This window comes from Pan paniscus, chromosome 5 (genome assembly GCF_029289425.2).
Source record: "Pan paniscus chromosome 5, NHGRI_mPanPan1-v2.0_pri, whole genome shotgun sequence".
NCBI classification, from domain to species: domain Eukaryota; kingdom Metazoa; phylum Chordata; class Mammalia; order Primates; family Hominidae; genus Pan; species Pan paniscus.
In genome coordinates, this window is record NC_073254.2 from 33,030,625 (window position 1) to 33,052,775 (window position 22,151).

Consider the following 22,151-nt stretch of genomic DNA (forward strand, 5'->3'; position numbering starts at 1 on the left):
TGGGACTAAACATTTCAGGATTTCTTGTATTTGAAATAGTTCTGGCAAGGCACGGTGGCCCATGCCTGTAATCCCAGCACTTTGGGAGGCCAAGGTGGGTGGATCAGCTGAGGTCAGGAGTTTGAGACCAGCCTGGCCAACATGGTGAAACCCTGTCTCTACTAAAATTACAAAAAATTAGCCAGGCATGGTGGCAGACACCTGTAATCCCAGCTTCTCAGGAGGCTGAGGCAGGAGAATCGCTTGAACCCGAGAGGCAGAGGTTGCAGTGAGCTGAGAAAAAAAAGAATTAGTTCTGATCTCTTTCACCTCAAGGGTTCAATGAATCATGCTGAGGCCTTCCTGATATATGAGACAGATAGTTTTCTTTTGGATTTATGGGTGGACAGCAGGTTTGCCTGAGCTACTAATACTGAGTAGGAATTGAGATGCCAGGTTGGAAAATGAAAACTTAAACCAAGTTATTGCTGGGCATAACTCAGGAGTATTGCATGCCTTTGGTTTGTTTTGATTAAATTCCAAGGTGATACAATCATCAGGCTATTAAAAATAATCATCTGACTATTAAAAATAATTAATTGCCTTGTTTTCTACTTAGTGGTATAATGGTTCCAGATTTGTAAGTTAGAATGCATTTTGCAATGGGACAATGAAACGGGCAATTGTTACTGTGATTTAATGTTTAGGGGGCAGGGCAGGTTGCCTGGCCACATCACCATGAGGCTTTTCAGGGAGTATTTCTTTGGATATGTGTAATTTTCCAAACCCCAATAACTAGAAAAATAGACTTATTAACCTACTTGGCCAAAATAAAGTAAAACTATAACAAATATAAAAGTAGAGGTTTTGTAGATCACATTTCTTCACCACAATCCAATTAAATTAGAAACCAATACTAAACATATGACCAGAAAATAACTACTTGAAAACTAAGAAACACTCTCCCAGATAAACCTTTGATCAAAGAGAAAGTATAAGAGAAGCAAAAGGTTCTTTGGAGAGGAATAACAAAGTATACTTTATACCCAAATCTTTAAGGCATAGCATATACTCAAAACTTTACTTAGAAAAAAATTTATACCAGTAAATATCTTTATTATTCATGAAGAAGAGGACAGCAAAACACGTACCTGCCTCCAACACCTCATAAACCAAACAAACAACATACACACAAGGTAGGAAGAAGGGATGATAAAGTTACAAGTGAGAATTAATGGAATAAGGAAAAAATGTAGGACAGTTAAATAAGACAAAATACTGGAAAAAGTATAAGAGCAAGAGTATAACAAGATTAGGAACAAGGAAACAAATGCATTACAGATGCATGAAAGATGGGAAGAATTATAAGAATTATACATGGACACTCCTGGCTAACACGGTGAAACCCCGTCTCTACTAAAAAAATACAAAAACAGAATTAGCCGGGCGTGGTGGCGGGCACCTGTAGTCCCAGCTACTTGGGAGGCTGAGGCGGGAGAATAGCATGAACCCGGGAGGCGGAGCTTTCAATGAGTGAGATTGCGCCACTGCACTCCAGCCTGGGCAACAAAGTGAGACTCCGTCTCAAAAAAAAAAAAAGGCCAGGTGCAGTGGCTCACACCTGTAATCCCAGCACTTTGGGAGGCCAAGGCACGTGTATCACGAGGTCAGGAGACTGAGACGATCCTGGCTAACATGGTGAAACCCCATCTCTGCTAAAAATAAAAAAAATTAGCCGGGCATAGTGGCGGGCACCTGTAGTCCCAGCTACTCGAGAGGCTGAGGCAGGAGAATGGCGTGAACCTGGTAGGCAGAGCTTGCAGTGAGCCAAGATCGCGCCACTGCACTCCAGCCTGGGCAACAGAGTGAGACTCCATCTCAAAAAAAATGATACATGCACACTAGGAGCAAAACTATGGAAACTAATGTGAAAATATGGAAGAAACAAATAACTCATAAGCAAAATATAAATGACCAGAATTGATTCAAGTAGAAGACTCAAAAAGATCAGTTACTGTAGAAGTCCCAGCCTCTTTGTGTCCCATTTGATATTTGCTCTGAGTTTCTTATTTTTAAGGAAGTATTATGTTAACAAGGCATTAAAGTAAGATGGGATGGTGGCTCTCCACTTTGTATACCGGGTTTTGCTGTGGTCTCTTCTAGTGGTGTGTAAGGTGCTTGTGTTGTGAAGAGTAATTTTACTTGTGTTTAAATTTGAAAGGTGATGCATATAACCCTGCTTTCCCCCCATTTCTCTTTCAATGCAAGTTAACTTACACCTCCCTTTAAAGAACAGCATGCCAAGAACTGGCTGATAAAATGAAATATGTTCCTACCCTGGTGGCTGAGGACAGCCAACTCCTTCCAGTCTAGATGATGCTGGGAGAAGTACTTGATGCTGCTACCTCTGTGAGCTACTTGGTATACCAGTCAGTTGTACCGTGGTCCCCAGAGGGACCTGCAGAAAGCTGGAAGTGGCCAGGCTGACTTGGTGGGTCAATTGAAAGTGTGTAAAGTCTGAATGCTCTTGGTATATGGTTTTGCCATTTTTGTATGGTGTAAATCTATAACTATTGTTTTAACATTTATTTTGGAACAGTCCCTTTTGTCAGGAAATGAGCTAAAAAAGTGAAAGTTTAATAAAAAAGTAAGTAGCAAATTTCTGTTTCTCAAGGATGTTGGTGATGAATGTGTGATTCACAAATCTACTGAAGCTGCATCAATATCTACTTCAAAAGTTTGTAATTGTTTTTAAGAATACTTTGCCCAAAGACAATGATTTAACACGTGCGGGCTGCAGGAGGTGTCATTTTATTTCATTTTGTGAAGCATGACTTTTCATTTAAATCAAATGACTCTTCTAAATAGATTTTCGCCATTTTCAATTTTAAGTTTTCTTATGAATATATAAAAAGTGAAGTAATAGCTGTTAATATGTTTTGCTCCATTAGCAGAAAAGGATTTTTTTTTTTTTTCTATAGTGACGAGGTCTTACTGTGTTGCCCAGATTGGCATTGAACTCCTGGACTCAACCAATTCCCCCGCTTTGGTTTACCAAAGAGCTGGGATTACAGGTGTGAGCCACCATGCTTGGCCTGGAATTTTTTTTTTTTTTTTTTTGAGACAGTGTCTCACTCTGTCGCACAGGCTGGAGTGCAGTGGCACGATCTTGGCTCACTGCAACCACCACCTCCCGGGTTCAAGCAGTTCTTTGCCTCAGCCTCCGAAGTAGCTGGGATTATAAGTGCCCCCCACCACAACTGGCTAATTTTTGTATTTTTAGTAGAGACGGGGTTTCACCATCTTGGCCATGCTGACCTTGAATTCCTGACCTCGTGATCCACCTGCCTCGGCCTCCCAAAGTGTTGTTTGTTTGTTTGTTTTGTTTTTTTAATCAAGATACATGTTGGGGAGATTTATTGTAAATCAATCGATGAGACATATGACTCATACTCAGGGATGTTACTGGAACTGGCTTTTTGGATCTTGCCATCACTAGAGGTAATGCTTGATTTTTTCACTGACCATAGAGATGTTTCAAAATCAGTGACATAAGCTGCACTCTATGTCCACTGAGGCCAACTGCAGCAACAAATGTATTGAAGTATTCAGTCCAGCAAAGATGCATGTTCCTCCGGCTTTTACTTTTGCTGTAAGGGCAGAAGTAAAGAAACATTTATTTTGGCTAACATAAAGTCATTATAAATGAAGCAGGAGGGCCGTGGAGGATAAAGAGAAGTAGCCTGACAATATTAGTGGGGAAATTAAGAAATGGTGTGCGCTTCATGTCGGCAGAGGTGCCATGAGCAGGATTCACATGTGCATCCATTGTGGTCATTTCTGGACTACCTGGTGGGAATCCTTGGAGAGGGGACTCCTCTCCAAGTGCATGAAATTGTTGAGCCCTGAGTGCCATAGTGAGACAAAAATGGAGCATAAGCAACACTGACAGGCTTCGGGTTCAAGTCGACGACAAAGAAACAATTGGAATACACTGTAAAGGCAGGCCATCCAACCTAGATTTCCCCTCAGTGAAGAAATCCCTTTCATTGTGTCCTGGAAAAAAGTACAATCAGTAGGATAGCCCCGTGGAAGCTTAATGTCAATCTATGGATTGGCTTCATCACAAACTTCCTAGGAAGCTTTAGATATCAACATCTCCCAGAGATTTTGATTCAATAGGTCTGAAGTGGGGCCTGGGATTCTGTATTAAAAAAAATTTCAGCCAGGCATGGTGGCTCATGCCCATAATCCCTGTACTTTGGGAGGCCAAGGCAGGAGGATCACTTGAGGCCAGGAGTTTGAGATTCGCCTGGGCAACATAGGGAGAACTCTGTCTCTTCAAATAACAATTAAAAAAAAATTATCTAGGCGTGGTGGATGGTGGCACTTGGGGTCCAAGCTACTAGGGAGGCTGAGGCAGGAGGAGCACTTGAGCCTGGGAATTTGAGGCTGCAGTGAGCTGAGATGGTACCACTGCATTCAAGCCTGGGTGACAGAACGAGACCCTGTCTCAAAGAAAAAGGAGCAAGGTGAGCAGAGAATGGGAATGATGAAATGACTCAGATTTGGGGATTGGAGTGACGATGGAAGATTAAGGAATTAAAGGATTGTAGGATGCTAAATTCCAATCCCCAAATGGGAAGAGAAAAACATATTTACTATTGATTAAGTGGAAGTGGATCATCATAAAGGTCTTCATTCTTGTGGTCTTCATGTTGAGTAGGTTGAGGAGTGACAGATTGGTCTTGCTGTCTCAGGGGTGGCAGAGGTGGAAGAAAATCCACACATAAATGGACCCATGCAGCTCAAACCTGTGTTGTTCAGGGTCAACTGTAATTCAATATAAAAATAGATTTTTTTTTTTTTTTTTTTTTTTTTTTGAGACAGAGTCTCACTCTGTCACCCAGGCTGGAGTGCAGTGGCGCAATCTCAGCTCACTGCAACCTCCGCCTCCTGGGTTCAAGCGATTCTCATGCCTCAGACTCCCAAGATTACAGGTGGGCACCACCATGTCTGGCTAAAAAATAGGAATATTAATAATATATTTAGTAGAATTTTCCCCAAGCTTGCTAGATACTGGAGCACTGAAGATAGAGTATGTTCTCAATTACAATTATTATTTACAGAAAAGAGTCAATTGAAGGTGTCACAATTTCAAATTTATTAACTATGAAATGTACCTTTGAAGAAGATTAAAGGAATATTTAGTAAATTAAAGATATTGACCAGGCGCAGTGGCTCATGCCTGTAATCCCAGCACTTTGAGAGGCCAAAGTGAGAGAACTGCATGAGGCCAGGAGAAGTTCAAGACCAGCCTGGGCAACGTAGTGAGACCTTGTTTCTTACAAAACAAGAACAACAACAAAACAATTCAAAAATTAGCCAGACATGGTGGCATGTGATCATAGTCCTAGTTACTACAGAGGCTGAGATGGCAGGATCTCTTGAGCCCAGGAGTTTGAGGCTGCACTAAGCTATGATCTTGCTACTTTACTCCAGCCTGGACAATAGATGGAGATCCTATCTCTAAAAAATAAAAATTAAAAAATGAAAGATATCATATTGAAAATATAACATTCTTCATAAAAATAGCAATGAGTCAGTATTAGTGATAAACTGATGAAAGTATCTGAATATGTGCCAAGAATAATTATTTACCTTGTTTTATATATATATGTATTTTTTTATGTGTGTGTATATATATATGTGTATATATATACGTGTGTGTATATATATATACATATATATACACATATATATATATATATATACATATATATATATATATATATATATATATACTTTTTTTTTTGAGACAGAGTCTCACATTGTTGCCCAGGCTGGAGTGCAGTGGCACCATCTAGGCTCACTGCAAGCTTCGCCTCCTGGGTTCAAGCGATTCTCGTGCCTCAGTCTCCCAAGTAGCTGGTATTACAGGCGGACACCACCACACCAGAATAATTTTTGTATTTTTAGTAGAGATAGGGTCTCGCCGTGTTGGGCAGGCTGGTCTTGAACTCCTGACCTCAGTTGATCCACCCACCTCGGGCTTCCAAAGTGCTGGGATTAGAGGCATGGGCCCCCCAGCCCCTTGTTATGTTTTTAATATAAACATTAATCAATATAAAAATATTTTAGCTTGGGTGTGGTGGCTCATGCCTGTAATCCCAGTGCTTTGGGAGGTCGAGGTGGGAGTATTTCTTGAGACCAGACTCGGTAATACAGTGGGACCCCATCTCTACAAAAAATTTAAAAAATTAGCTGGGCATGGTGGCATGTGCCTGTAGTCCTAAGGCTGGAGAATTGTTCAAGGCTGCAGTAAGATATGATTCCACCACTGCACTTCAGACTGGGCAACAGAATGAGATCCCATCTCTTAAAAAACAAGTTTAAGAAAAGTTTTATTTTTGAAGATCATTTTTGAACTATTTTATTAGTCCAACAATACAATAAAACCAATTATTTTGTCAATTAGTGTATATTTTAAAAGTTCCATCATTTCCATTATTTATTAGCATCTTCTTTCATTGTCAAAGTGTCCTGGTTTGAATGAGAAATTTATGGTCATTCTGTCTTTAAAAGTCAGATAATTACAATGTTATTCAACCTATCCCAGATTATAGAAAAAAATAAGTATTCCCCCAATTTGCTTTATGAAGCCAGCATATCTTGAATACCAGTATAGGATATTACAATATGATCAAGAAAGTATTATTCCAGGAATATGAAATTGGTTTCATATCAGAAAATCCAGCCACTTAGTCCATTATATAAAAACTATAAAAGATTAGTAATATTGATTGTATCAATAGTCTCTGAAAGCCATCTGATGAAGTTCTATTCCTAATAAAGTACTATTCCTAATAAAACTCTTAAGGAGGAATAGAAGGAAATTACTTAAACGTAATAAAGACTGTTTGTGAAAAAACTAGCAAACTTCATTATAAATGATGAACTATTAAAACAATTACATAAGAATCTAGATAGGAAAGCCTATGATCAGTTTTTTTAAATTTATCATTACCTTTGGTGTTCTAACAAATGCAACAAGACAAAAAGTTGTGTTTTTGATATATTTACTGGAAAATAAAAAATAAAAGCATCTTTTTTTTTTGTTGTTGCTGACATGATTGTGCACATACCACCAAACATGAGACTAAATTTAAAAAGCCACTCTAGTAGAATTGGTAAAATATTTGGGAAAATGGCTGGATGCAAGATAAATATATGAATTGAAATCTTCTGTTTTACCAGTGAGCACTAAGAAATGGGGATATGTGTTCCCTTAAATGATATGATAAAACTCTAAAAATAAAATAAAGTTCTTGCAATTCAGAATAGAATAGCAACTTAGTGTTCAAAAATTACATAAAATGACTATAAAGTTTTATATTGTCAAATGCCCTATTCAAGAAAAGTATGAAAAATAAGAATGCTATAAAGTCACTGTAATCAAGATAGTATTGGCTTAGCAACACACAAACATTAGAACAGAATAGATTCAAAAATAGTTGCTTCAGAGTAGATAAATCAGAATACAGATAATATTTGATACATATTGTAGTCCAATTCAGTGGAAAAATCATGAGTTAACAAATTATTCTGGCATAGGTAGTTCTCTATCTGGTTAAAATACAACAGGACTCATCATAAATGATACAAAGTGAATTCCCTGATGGATGAAAAACAAATTTAACAAATTACCATTTCACAGGAAAATCCAGAAAAACACACATGTACAAGCTAAAGCTTAGGAAACCTTTTAAAGGATGGAAAACCCAGGAACTATATAAGAAAAGGAATAAATATCAGATATATGCAGTCAAAACCCATTGTGTGGCAGCAGTAATGTTAAATCAATAGACATCAGCTATGTCTGGAAAAAGTATTTGTAAAATATACTGCAGGAAAAGTACTATTAACAATAATTTACAAACAGCTCTTATAAATTGTCAGGAAAAAATATAAGCTGTACTAAAACAAAATGGATAGAGGGAATAAATAGATGGTTCATAGAGTTAAGATAGGGGGATGTGTGTGTGTGTGTGTGTATCATACATAGTCTGATGAAGGAGCACAGAGAAAAATGCAAATGGTTAGAAGACCCCCTAGGAAAATAGGTGAGTGAGGAGCTGATGTGAATAGAAAGTAAAAAAAAAATACGTATGATGACACTCTTCTTGCAGGACTGTTGAAGGAGATGGGCATGTAAACAATGAGAGTGCTTTATACGTGCCACAGAAGAGGAATACAGGAAGCTGGGCTGGAGGAGGGAGGAAAAGACTGTGCATTGGAGTGGAGATGACCCTGGGCAAGGTGTTTTTCTTCACTATTGGCCTTCTGAGATAATTCCTTGCATCTGGGGACATGGTGACTTTCATGAGATTAGCATGGTTTTGTTGATCAGGCGTAATAAGAATTTAAAAGTTATTTTCGAGACCCTTGGAAAAAGGTGCTTTGCAAAGACATGTCACTTGACTGTGATGATTGCTTATTTAAACCCACGGTCATGTGTTTAATCTGAATGTGACTCCTTTTCAGGGGAATGAGAAAGATCTATTTCAGGACTGCTGATATGTAAGAAGGACCTCTCCGAGGTTCCTTTTTGTTGGAGATGTAAACGTGGTGGCACACAGAGTCTGTGGTTGTTGCTGCACTAGCTAAGGCCACGAGATGTTTCTCGAGGGCTGTCCTGTGACATGTGCTGTGGGGAGATGTATTGAAACAACAGCCAACCCTCTTGAGACATATTCTCAAGGTATAGGTATGCAGGGTATAGAGGGTGGCAGGTACCCAGTAGTAACTGTAGAAGGGAAATAGACTTTGCCAGCATAGGGGATATTGTGTCTCCTGTAGGATCCAGGACAGGGTCCCTCCCCCTTGAGGTACCTGCATTTATTTCCCCACGCAGTGGTTCTCTGCTCCTCTCCATACTCCATCCATCCCTGGCTTCCACGTTTTCACTTTTGTTTCTTTGATCTGTTGCAGATGGTAGTGTTTGTTAACTCTGTCTGGTTTCCTGGTTTCATTGGGGACTTGGTGATTCACTATTTTGCGGGAAGAGGGAGGAGATGGGGAAAGGAGAAGGTGGAGAAAAGAAGGACGTGACATTTCTGTCATAGAGAAAACACGTTTTTAAGGTGCCTTTCAAAATAAAGTCCTGCTGGAAAGTTAACATCTATAATATTCCTATCTGTGACTAATTTGGTGTCTGTAGGGTGGAGTCTGAATTCCAAGAATTGAGTTCCCCATCTGTTAAGCCAAGAAGTAATTTGAATCTTAATTCAGGGCAGTCCTCTGTGTCAATGCTGGATGCAAATGCACAGTACGAAGTGCTTCATTTCCTGTAAACTAGTTAATACATTGGCTGTGGTGATGACTACGGGAACACTGGGGATTTTTTCCCCCCAAAATTGATTATCTTATGCAGGAATTTGGAGGTGACAGTAATAGCAGGATTACCGTAAACCTTGCAAACATAAGGATTATCAAGACAATTTCATCTGACTCTCTAGTGGAGAATTTTAATTCAGGGCTAGTGCAGAATCATTTTTTTCTGGAGAGAGTGAGGTGCTGAACTCCACGATCTCATTGGTCCTTAACCCTAACTTGCTAGTGGTGTCATATAGGATATGAGAGTCCTGGACGACAGAATCCCGTGGAGTCTTGCTCTCTCATTCAGCTCTCTATCCTGAGTCATTATGGGCTCTCATGTGGAATAATGGCAATGGCAGTTGGACATGATTCTGTTTTTTCTTGTTGGGTCCCAGTTGGTTTTGACTTGCTCTGTAAGGCATTGAGATACTTCATGTTAAGTATGAAATATAACCAAGATGACATGTCTCAAGTTTTGTGAAACTTATGTTATCATACTACATGACTGGATGTATATCCTATATGTGTATGTCCTATATATGTGTATGTAACTGGATGATGTCCTCTGGTCACAGTTTTACTTTCTTTTTTTTTTTCTTTCTTTCTTTCTTTATTTTTTTTTTTTGAGCCAGAGTCTCGCTCTGTCACCAGGTTGGAGTGCAGTGGCACAATCTCAGCTCACTGCAAACTCTGCCTCCTGGGTTCAAGTGATTCTCCTGCCTCAGCCTCCCAAGTAGCTGGGATTACAGGCATGCGCCACTATGCCGAGCTAATTTTTGTATTTTTAGCAGACACAGGGTTTCACCATGTTGGTCAGGCTGGTCTCGATCTCCTAGCCTTGTGATCCACCTGCCTTGGCCTCCCAAAGTGCTGGGATTACAGGCATGAGCTACCGTGCCCGGCCCACAGTTTCACTTTCTATGTAGTTCAATATCTGTTCTTTGACTGCTGTGCTACCCTGAATACATCTCTGGCATAGTTTCTATCATACTATTTTGTAATAGTCTTATTTTGTATTATCTTACGCTTAGTTCTAGATGTGAAACACTCAATAATGCTGAACGAATAAGATCCACCCCGTTAGATGCAATAGAAAAATGCAAATTAAATTGTAGCTGTTTGGAAATGAGAAATGACCAAACTGTCAGAACACCATGACCTTTGCCTTATATCTGTTCCTGTGGAGAGAGATCTGCATCTATTGCAGAAGCTGGTTTCCCAATACTTGCATTCTTACAGCTGATTTATTGAGACCGAACAAACCATTAAAAAAATTATGTTTTAACCACAGGATGTAAGGAAGATGTAAAGTCTAAGGTATGTGTTTCTAACATAGGTACTAAGGTAGAATAGAAGGATAATATCAAGAACAACTCTAGACTTTTCTTTATTGATTAAAGAGAATAATTTTCCAAAGAAGAAATTCTACTTGTTGATTCTTATATAGGGGTAGAATGCACTTTATAATATATACCTATTATATGTTATATATTATGTAGTATGATATATATTATTTCAGTATCTTACACATATATAGGATCTGTAAATTATATTTATTTTTTGGCCTCACATGCAGGGAAAACTTTAAGTATGTTTTAGATTTATTTTGATTTGCTTTTATATGACTTTAGGTATATTATCAGTTAATACATTTTTTTTTTTTTTTTGAGACAGAGTCTTGCTTTGTTGCCCAGGCTGGAGTGCAGTGGTGCGTGATCACGGCTCACTGCAACCTCTGCCTCCTGGTTCAAACAATTTTCCTGCCTCAGATTCCTGAGTAGCTGGGATTACAGGCATGTGCCACCATACCTGGCTAATTTTTGTATTTTTAGTAGAGATAAGGTTTCACCATGTTGGCCAGGCTGGTCTTGAACGCCTGACCTCAAATGATTCACCTGCCTTAGCCTCCCAAAGTGCTAGGATTACAGGCGTGAGCCATTGGCCAGGCTGGTCTTGAACTCCTGACCTCAAATGATTCACCTGCCTTGGCCTCCCAAAGTGCTAGGATTACAGGCACAATCTCTGGTGAACAATTTGTAATATGTCATTGCTCAGAAAGTTAAAAAATATTTTTGTAGATTGTAGTGTCTGGATTTTACATTTCAGTTTGAAATATGAAATGTTACATTTACTTATTTTTTAAAAAAAATATGTATTTATTTATTTATTTGAGACAGGGTCTCACTCTGTTGCGCAGGCTTGGAGTGCAGTGGTGTGATCACAGCTCACAGCAGCCTCGACCTCCTGGGCTCAAGTGATCCTCCTGCCTCAGCCTCCTGGGTAGCTGGGACTACAGGTATGTGCTGCCATGTCTTGTTAATGTATTTCTTATTGTTTGTAGAGACAGGGTCTCACTATCACAGGTGCTCAGGCTAATCTTGAATGCCTGGGCTTAGGCCATGCGATTTTCCCAAAGTGCTAGGATTACAGGCGTGAGCCACTGTGCCTGGCCTACCTTTATTTTTGTAGTATAAAATAAGCAATTTTTTCTTAGACTTGTTTGAGGGCTCCCTTTTTTACCTACCCTTTAAATACTGATGTTCTTTTGGGTTCTCTTTTTTTAACCCTTTCTTTTCCTTCCCCTTTCCCTTTCTTAGATAAATAACACTGACTGAGTTCCTAATGTGTATCAGGCCAGGACCATGGTGTACAGCTGAGCAGGTTGTGCAGTACACAATTCCAGGAGCTGCCAGTCACTGCCTCCACCCCAACCACCACCCCGGCCCATCAAGATTTGTATCGTGCAGGCATCTCCGTGTATCAGGCACTTTGGTAGCTACTTAAAAAAAACACTTTTACCCTCACAACAGCCTATGAGATGAATGTCATCATTCTTATTTTATAGATGAGAAAACTGAGTTTCAGGTATATTAAATAACTTCATTAAGGTTACATAATAATGAGTGGGTAGTGGAGTTTGCCAAGGTCCAAATCCTCTGCTTCCCTCTATAGCATGTGGGTTGTCTTAGCTTTTGGTAATCTCATCTATGGCCACCACCTAAATGATGGCAATTCCCAAATGACTCTCCACCCTAGATCTCTCTCTGTTGATAGCCTGCTGGTCAGTTTTTCCAGTATGCCCCAGAGGCACTTCTGATTCTATAGATCTTAATTTGAATTATCATGGTTTCCTTACCATCATTTCTCTTTTATTCCCCCTCTTAGTGGTGCCAGCAGTTGGGGCTATTCTTTTTCTCTTATCCCCCTGCATCTGATATAGTTTTGATGTGTGTCCCTGCCCAAATCTCATATTGAAATGTAATCCTCATTGTTGGAGGTGGGGCCTGGTAGGAGGTGATTGCATCGTGGGGGCAAATTTCTCAAGAATGGTTTAGCACCATCCCCCTAGGTACTGTCCTGGGGATAGTGAGTTCTCGTGAGAGCTGGTCATTTAAAGGTGTGTAGCACCGCCTCCCTCCCCCCTCCCCCCGAAACACTCTCTTGCACCTACTTTGACCATGTGACAGGCCTCTCCAGAGGGCCAAACAGATGCCAGCATCATGCTTAAAGCCTATAAAGCCTGCAGTACTGTGAGCCAACTAAATCTCTTTTCTTTATAAGTTACCCAGTTTCAGGTATTTCTTTATAGCAATGTGAGAATGGACTAATATAACATCCAATCAGATACCAAGTTCCATCACTTCTGTTTCTGAAATCTCTCTCCATTGGTTCCCTTCCTTTGCATGGCAGTTGTCACTGCATTAGCTCAGACCCTCATTCATTTATTCTGGATGTATCAACTCTGTCTGAATTATGAAAAACTTCACCTAGAGTCTCATGTCTAAGCCTTTGTTTTAGCTGTTTGCTCAGCCTGGTTTACCCTTCTCTACCACACCTATTGGGCTACTTGAAGACACAGATTTAAATCACTGATATGGTTTGGATCTGTGTCCTCAGCCAAATCTCATGGTCGAATTGTAATCCCCGGTGTTGGAGGTGGGGCCTGGTGGGAGGTAATTGGACCATAGGGACAGAGTTCTCATAAATGGTTTAGCACTATCTCCTGGTGCTGTTTTTTGTGACAATAAGTTCTTGAGAGACCTAGTTGTTTAAACATGTGTGGCATTTCCCCGCCCCACCCCACCTTGCTTCTGTTCCAGTCACGTAAGACATGCGTGCCTGCTTCCCCTTCACCTTCTACCATGATTGTAACCTCCCTGAGGGCTCCCCAGCCATGCTTCCTGTGCAGCTGCAGAACCATGAGCCAATTGAACTTCTTTTCTTTATAAATTACCCAGTTTCAGTTATTTCTTTATAGCAATGTGAGAACAGATTAATATAATCACCTTCTCAGAGAAGACTTGATTCTTTTCATCAACTCCTTTCCTTTAAATTCTTCTTCTCTGTGCTCCCAATAGCACATCATGCTTAAGTCTATCATATCACACATTATGTATCACTCACACATTGGGTACAACTATCAGTACCCTGATAATTGATTTGCTTGTCTTACTCCTTCCCTGGATTGAGAGGTCTTTGAGGACAGGGAGACCATGTCTAATATCATTATCTTAATAGAACCTAGCAGATTGTCTGGGAGGAGATCAATAAATGCTCCAGAGAATGAATATCCATTCACACTGTAGACTCCTTAGGAAGATCTGAGAGAGTTTGTTCACATAATATTATAGCATTCAACATGTTTATTTAGTCTTATTAAATTTTGACTGCAATTTAAAAAAAATTTGCATAGTTGCATGGTTGAAAATAATCAGCGGTGATGTTACTCAGTTGTGCAAAATATGTGGGATAATAGGCAGCACTATTCGTGCTTATGTTCTCATTCATATTGGCAGCAGCTTCTTCCCTTATCCTGTTAACAAGAGATTATAATTTATGAATGGTAATTTGAAAAGTGGACTCTGTGTTGAACTTTGGTTTAAGGCTCAGGAGATTTGCATCAACACCAGTGAATAAACTAACCTCTTAGAGGTTGCTTTTTATCTTTCCTAGTTCCTGTCCACCAAAATGGTCACTATACCAAGAAAATTCCTTGAAATAGATTATCTCAGAACCTAAGCCATTGCTAAATCTGAAGGTTGGACTTCCTTTGGGATGGTTTTTATTTACATTCACCTTCCTCATGTAACTCAGATTTAGGTCTCATTCTAGCTTGGCCTGTGTCTGGTTTGGGCCAATCTCTTAAATCTTCCTGGACATCAGTTTCCTTATTTTTTTTTTTTTTTGAGACAGAGTTTCGCTCTTGTTACCCAGGCTGGAGTGCAATGGCGCAATCTCGGCTCACTGCAGCCTCTGCCTCCCAGGTTCAAGCGATTCACCTGCCTCAGCCTCTCGAGTAGCTGAGATTATAGGCGCCCACCACCACGCCCAGCTAATTTTTTGTATTTTTAGTAGAGACGGGGTTTCACCATGTTGGCCAGGCTGGTCTTGAACTCCTGACCCCAGATGATCTGCCCGCCTTGGCCTCTCAAAGTGTTGGGATTACAGATGTGAGCCACCGCACCCAGCCCAGTTTCCTTATTTTTAAAATCAGGTTATTTGCTAAAATAGCTAGGAAGACTTTTCAAGCTCAAATATCCTACTGTGGGTTCTTTTATCATCTTATTGCCCCTGTCCTTTTTCTCTTCCTCCCTGACTGGTGAGCTGGTCCTCCTACCTGCCCTAGCATGGCACATGTAGATACACTGTGTTATTCAGCACTTTGCTTTGACCTAGAGGTTTTCTTCAACTTGGAGGGCTGAGAAGCAATGTTTGCTTGTGTCGTTTGGAATGGTGCCTGTTGGCGTGCACAGATCCTTTCCACAAAGGGCCTGTGAGTCCCTTCCTTTTAGGAAGCACATTCCTGACAGTGGTTGCAAAAGTAGAGAGGGATTGCAGAGTGAACACAGATTCTTGTGTCAGAGCGACATTCCTAAATGGCAATGTTCAGCAGACTTAGGTGATTGTGATCTATGGGGGATATGGGGAATGAGTAGGTATGCGATTCATTATGAATGTCACACAAATGAAGTGTCCAAGGGTTTGGAGCAAGGAAGCACTTCATAATACCTCACAGCTTCTGGATTATTTTGTTACATTTTTGTTTAATTGAGGGTACAACCAGTTAAGTTACAAAGCACTTCAAGTGAAATCATTGTTTCATCAAGAAGTGTCTGTATTTTATGAGGTAAACTAAGATTATTCCCGATTTGATTCACAGGTATTCTAATTTCATCATTAGATGCAAAAGGACAAGTGAGGTACAAGCTGTTTTTTGATGAGATGTGCATGGGAAGTGTTTCTATAAAACAGTTGTCTGCCACGTGGGAAGGCAGGTCTGGGCTGTTAGAAGTAGAAGAAAGAGATTTAAAGAGCTGGGAAGGAGGGAGAAAATAAAGAAAGGTGGCCTGTGAGGATATGTACAGACAGAGAGGTAGCAGGCGCTTAAGGCCAAGAGGTGAGCTGTCCCTGTCTGGGCAGAAGAAGTGCGCTAGGGGCAGCTGCCTGCACCCCCTGCTCTGAATTCCTGCAACAGCGGTCCCAGGAGAACAAGAGACAGGTCCTGACAAGCAGTAGAGTCGGTGCAGCGCGCCCGGGTTCGGATAGGGTTAAGGCCAACACCTGCAGCTGAAGTACGACCCACATGGGAAGTAGGAAGTGCGGCGCCTGAGCTTCCTGTATAAATAAACGCGCTGCTACCGCTGCTGGCGAGCTGTGCCCCACGCTCCCGCTGCAACAGTCCCGGGCATCGCAGCTGCCAGTCAAGGCTAGGAGGCGGTCGGGGACTCCGCCTCCTCCCGACCCGTAGGTCTGGGAGCGCGAGTCCTGTTGCAGTCTTGCAAAGTGTAAAGCTGTCAGCCGCAGAGCACGGAGGAAAGCGGAGAGAATGGAAGAGCTCCTCCTGTCCGGTGTGCCAGCAGCCCGGACTGGCGGTGAGCGCGAGGGAGGCTACTGAGAAGCCCGGCGACGGAGGAACGCAGGTCTGCTGCCAGGTAGGTTTAGCGAGCTTTTTAAAGGCTACAGGCGTTGCAAGACCGGAATGGTGTTGCTGGACTAAGGAAAAAGAACAGGAAACTATCTGTGACACCACAATTTTTCGATTTTCTGTCTCTAGTGCTCAAACCATACAGAACTGAATTCATTCTGAATGCCTTAAACACCTGTTAACTTAGAAGAAAAATGCCTTTGTTAAAGGAAAGTAGTTTCATTTCTAATAAAACAGTTTCTATAATAGAATGTATTGTAGAATCCGAGATTAGACCAGACCTCTCCCTAGGTCTTAAGGGGAGACCAAAAGTTGGCATAATCTCGGATTATGCATTATAGTGCTTATTTTATCAGGTAATTGCTAATGAAACAGTGAAACTCTGATACTACGAGAGCCATTCTCAAATTTAAGTTAAAATCGAACTGATTGTCGTTTCTGCAGGGAAAAGGTAGGTATCTTTTGCTTATTCTTTCTAAAACACCTTTTGTTTTTCTCATGAGTTTCAAGGATCTTGCTGTAAGTCTGCTCCTCATGCATATATACTATTCACATAAAGATTTCCCAGAAATTAATTCCCTTCTCTGGGAAATGTTCTTTTTTCATGTTCTCATAACAGACTGTCAGTTTCATATTGCTTTCTGCCACATGTATCTTATCAAAACATTAGCTCTGAGTCTCTTAACAGGACTATCTCTGCTCTTCCGATTTGGCATTTCTGGACGTTTATTTGAACATTGAGAGGTATAAATTAAATGGCAATGTATCTAACATTTCTGAGGAAGCAGATTAGGGGGTGTCTGTGCCCAGAAGCAAAATAAATGAACTTTGGGATGACTCAGTTTTTAGGGTGTGGGTAAGAGGCAAAAGGAACCTAGCCAGTCCTAACTGAGTTGCTGGCTAATTAGAGTATCTGTCTGCCGCAGCTTTCACTGAAATGAGCCTCTTGGTCCCTTTCACATCAAATCCCTCTGTGAGTCCCTCCTTCTCCTTAGTTTATCTTTCCTTCACAACCTGGGTCCTTTTCATGGACAGCAGTGCCTTAAATACTTCTAAAACTATCTTGAGGGGGAGAAAAACCTATAGCAGATCCACAAAGCCACTTGTAGATAATTGTATTATGAAATCCAAGGTCATGGTTTCACACAACTCCTGCTCTGCCCTTGCACAGCTTTGACTGGCATTTTTTTTTTTTTTTTTTTTTGTCGTGGGCATAAACTTAGAAAAGTGGGAAAGGGAAAAACCTCAGTTTCAAAAGTAGTCTCTGACTAATTAATTATCTTGATTAAAAAAAGGTAAACATATATAGTGAACGTGAAAAAGATGTTGAGTAGTAGAATTGGGTTGCTTGGCTTTTTATTTAAAACAAACAAAACTCGACCAAAAAAACCCCCCAAAACCCCAAACAATCACCCTAGATAACTTTCTCCTACACTACTGTGCTGGAAGTCGGGCTTGAGTGTGGTCAAATCCTGCCCATTTACCCAGAGTTTTATAAATATTTACAGTCATCTATGCCAAATATCTTTGTGCTGAGCCCCAAAGAACATTCTCAGCATTCAAAAGCCCCATTCTCATGAATGGTTTCAGTTCACTGGCAATTTAAAGGCATTCAGGCTTCCAAACTAGGTCAGCTTAAGACATGTCTTTTTAAAATAATCAGTTTTTGGGTCTCAGATTATGAACCAGGTTTTTGGAGCCAAACTCTACAGCAGAGAGAAGAGTATGCTCTCTCTGGAAAGAAAAAGCTTATTTTATCTACCGGGTATGACCATTTAACTTCCTGAAAAACGTCTTTCTCTTCAGTAGTATGAATATTTTTCATCTGAGGAGGTGCACTTAAAATTTCCTTCTTGAAAAGTCATTTCAATATTTTAGACATTTAGAAACATTTATATGTATGTCAGAATCCTTTCTCCGAAGTGTTTCTGCTAATCCTGGCTTCTTTGTTTCCCCTGGCCTTGACTTTATGACATTACTTTCTTGGAGAGTGAAGTTCTTAGTGTTTGAAATCTCCAGTTTGAGATAGAGGTCAGGAATCATGCTGAACCCAGATGTTAGTGAAGGAACAAAGTCCGAGCAGTTTTGGGACTAAGCCTACTTTGTACAACTGATTATTTTGGATGTGGGAAAAGGGCCAAGCTGCCAGACAAGTCATGCTTTTCACTTGGACTTTGGGGAATAGGTATCTGTAGCCATTGCCCCTAAGTACTGAAACATTTCTTTCAGGGGTGCCTACCTTAATTTATAGAAGCTCCTTACCTGAAACAAATGGTCAATATTTTCAGCTTGTGAATTTCTGGAAGTGAATACAGATGAGAACTAGGCCTTTAATATTTTCTCTCCTCCACGTACAATCAGAAAAGTTATCCACTCTACTACTGAGTGACTATGATTTGCTAGGTGCTAGGTTAGATGCTGGGATATAAAGATGGCTAAGATGTGGTCTCTGTCCGGAAGAAATTCTTATAAGGTCAGAAGTGACTTGGGTCTAGAGTGGTAGTTCTGAATTCACATTGCTTTGCCAGATTATAAAAAGTACTTCGATGTTTGTCACCTCAATCATCTTAATTTTCTTGGTAGTGTTACCTTGACCATTTGACCATTAAGAGGTATATGACACCTAAGTTAATTTATGTAAATATTTTAATTCATAATTTTTACCTTTAGGTGTATGTGGGAGGTCTCGGACTAAAGTTTTAGTTTTATTAACTTTGGCATTTGCTATTTACCCAGTCGGTGAGTACTTTGGAACCTAATGCATCATACCATAGTTGTTATTAAAAAATGGATAACTATATATTAAATGAGTAAAAATGACCAATGCTTCTGCAACGTGGAATGAGGATCTTCTCATCTATGAGCAGATCTCTTTCTTGAATTCAAAACACAGCAATCTAAGTGAAATAGACTTTTCTTATTCATAGCTGGAGATACTTCTGATCACATGGCTTGGAGTATTTATTAAGAGCATACTTTGAAAGCCATGTCCCATTGTTCTCTAAATCTTTTGAAGTTACGAGTTTGAGTCCCAGCCCTTCATCAACTTGTTCTTTGTTTTTCTTGGGAAGATCGAACAAGACAACTCGTTTCTCTCTGTTGAACTTGTGGCTGAAACCATAAACCCACACATTCTCCTGCATATGATTATATGAAATCCTCTGTTGAAAACCTCCTCAACTAGTTGACTCTTAATAAGTAGGAGCTGGGTTTAATCACCTTTACATCCCTAGCACCTAATGTGTAGAATTTGTTCTTTGTGTGTTGACTTTGTTTCCTTCATGATAAATTCCTGTTATAGGAAATTAATTGGCAAAGACATACAAAAATCTACACCTGCACTTTGCTCAGGTGGGGTGAAGATTCCTCTTCCAAACTGGTTTCCAATTTGTTTCTAATTAAAATTTCTATATGAAACTTTTAACTTTAACAGGAGGGGGTAATATTGGCACATGCTTTTATTCATTTGAAAAAAATTTTTTGATTTAGATATTCGTGCTTTAGTGGCTCTGGTTTTCTGGTAATGTCCTGACCCAAGAAATCAGCCTGGCTCTTGCTCTATAAGGCTCTTTGAAATACCACTTCTCCTTGATTGGTCAATTACATCATTGTCTGACCTGCCTTTAAGTGGCGTTCCTTCCTGCTTCTGAGGTTTGTTGTTATGCCAGGCATAGGGAAGAAAATTATTTAGCAGGGCTGTGTGAATAATTGTGGGAGGCAGGGAACCACTAATTAAAACAGGAGTGGGCAAGGCACAGTGGTGATATTGAAGAGGTAGCTACCATGATGAATGCAAAATTGCCATGCCAAAAATATCATTGAGCTGTTATTCTCATATTCACTCCCACCTTCTTTGATAAGTTTATATTGTTTGGAAAACTGGGAATGGATTTCTACCTCTTGGGCCTTACCCTGTAGGGTAATGAGAACATGGAAAGAAGGCAAGAAGAAATGTGCTTTTAAGAAAAAGCCAGTTGCGGTGGCTCATGCCTGTAATCCCAGCACTTTGGGAGGCTGAGGTGGGCGGATCACGAGGTCAGGAGATCGAGACCATCCTGGCTAACACGGTGAAACCACATCTCTACTAAAAATACAAAAAATTAGCCAAGCGTGGTGATGGGCGCCTGTAGTCCCAGCTACTCGGGAGGCTGAGGCAGGAGGATGGCGTGAACCCAGGAGGTGGAGCTTGCAGTGAGCCGAGATCGGGCCACTGCACTCCAGCCTGGGGGACAGAGCCAGACTCCATCTCAAAAAAAAAGGAGCAGCAGTTTGCAAATGTTAAAACTAGATGTGCCAAGGGCCAGGCGCGGTGACTTACACCTGTAATCCCAGCACTTTGGGAGGCCGACACGGGAGGATCACGGAGGTCAGGAGATCGAGACCATCCTGGCTAACATGGTGAAACCCCATCTCTACTAAAAAAAAAAAAAAAAAAAAAAATTAGCCAGGTGTGGTGGCAGGTGCCTGTAGTTCCAGCTACTTGGGAGGCTGAGGCAGGAGAATGGCGTGAACCCGGGAGGCAGAGCTTGCAGCAAGCTGAGATAGCACCACTGCACTGCAGCCTGGGCGACAGAGCAAGACTCCGTCTCAAAAAAAAAAAAAAAAAAAAAAAACGATGTGCCAGATGTTCTGTCCTCTGTAGGATTTGGAGTTAGCTTATCACAACGTCATGTACATTGTTGGCCATGCTTGGACATCAGCACCAATATATATTTTGTAAGAAAAAATATTAGATCTCACTAAATTAGTTGTAACAGACTTTATTCATAACCTAATTTCAAGCAGCAAAGAGATTGTTTGGAAAACAGTGCTTGCTAATACTTTAAGATGCTTCTCCTTCCTGATGAAGTGCCTACTTTTTTTTTAACCCACAAAAAGGTTAATAGGGCTATATTTGCATATCAGTTCCATTTTTAGAAGGTTAATAGTCTCCAAGTTACAAAGTTGTGATCTCATTGCCATCCTAGAACTGTTGAGATGACGATGTTAAAACTAAGAAATTATAGACTAAATAAAGTGCTTTTTGAGCACTTTAAGCCATGAAACAGTGGCGAGAAAACAGAAGTCCTCTTCTCTACCACAGGAGGCACAGTGATACAATACTGCCACCTCACAGAGCCTGAATAGGTGAATATTTACTTTCTTACATCTAAGACCTAAATATTTCCTGGGTTTGTTTATGCTAGAGGATATTTTCTAATCTATTTCATTTTTTCAAATAATGACAACTTATGTGTAATATCATGTATGTACTCATTGGGTTTGAGCATTATTCTTTTAAAAAGGGCAGATCATGAGGTCAGGAGATCAAGACCATCCTGGCTAACATGGTGAAACCCCGTCTCTACTAAAAAATACAAAAAATTAGCTGGGCGTGATGGCGGGCACCTGTAGTCCCAGCTACTAGGGAGGCTGAGGCAGGAGAATGGTGTGAACCCAGGAGGCAGAGCTTGCAGCGAGCCGAGATCGCGCCACTGCACTCCAGCCTGGAGACAGAGTGAGACTCCATCTCAAAAAAAAAAAAAAAAGTAATTAATAGATATACAGTTTATTTAAGTAATTGCAGTTCCCTGACTACGAGAGGGGCAGCCTATGTTTCCATTTGTTCATGTCCTCTTAGGTTAGGGCATGCATTAGAACTGTTTTTCTGATTGAAAGAATGTACGCTGGTTCATCTTGTCCTTGAATGACCAGAGAGCTGGTTGGAGATGCAAGCGGAGAGTAGAGCTACAACACTGGCCACAAAGGAGGTCTACCATAAGCCCTCGCTTCCTTCATTGCTGTTGCTACTGCTACCAGCCAGCAGGTCACCCTGCCATTGTATTTGGATTGTATTTAGGGTAGAACTTCAGCTAATGGCTGATAATGC

At 40.5% G+C, this 22,151-nt stretch overlaps 1 protein-coding gene across 4 annotated transcripts in view; it reads left to right on the forward strand.

Moving 5' to 3' along the window:
* RNF144B (ring finger protein 144B) overlaps positions 1-22,151 on the forward strand; it is a 191,951-nt gene that overhangs the window by 94,059 nt on the left and 75,741 nt on the right. Inside the window, exon 1 of one of the 4 annotated variants that reach the window (XM_055113213.2) lies at positions 11,549-11,653. The exons of 2 other annotated variants lie outside the window; for them this stretch is intronic. The gene's annotated coding sequence lies outside the window, so the exon portion shown is untranslated. Of the gene's footprint in view, positions 1-11,548; positions 11,654-15,888; positions 16,290-22,151 lie in introns of those variants that run through there. One more of the 4 variants, XM_008976787.5, reaches the window with a different exon arrangement.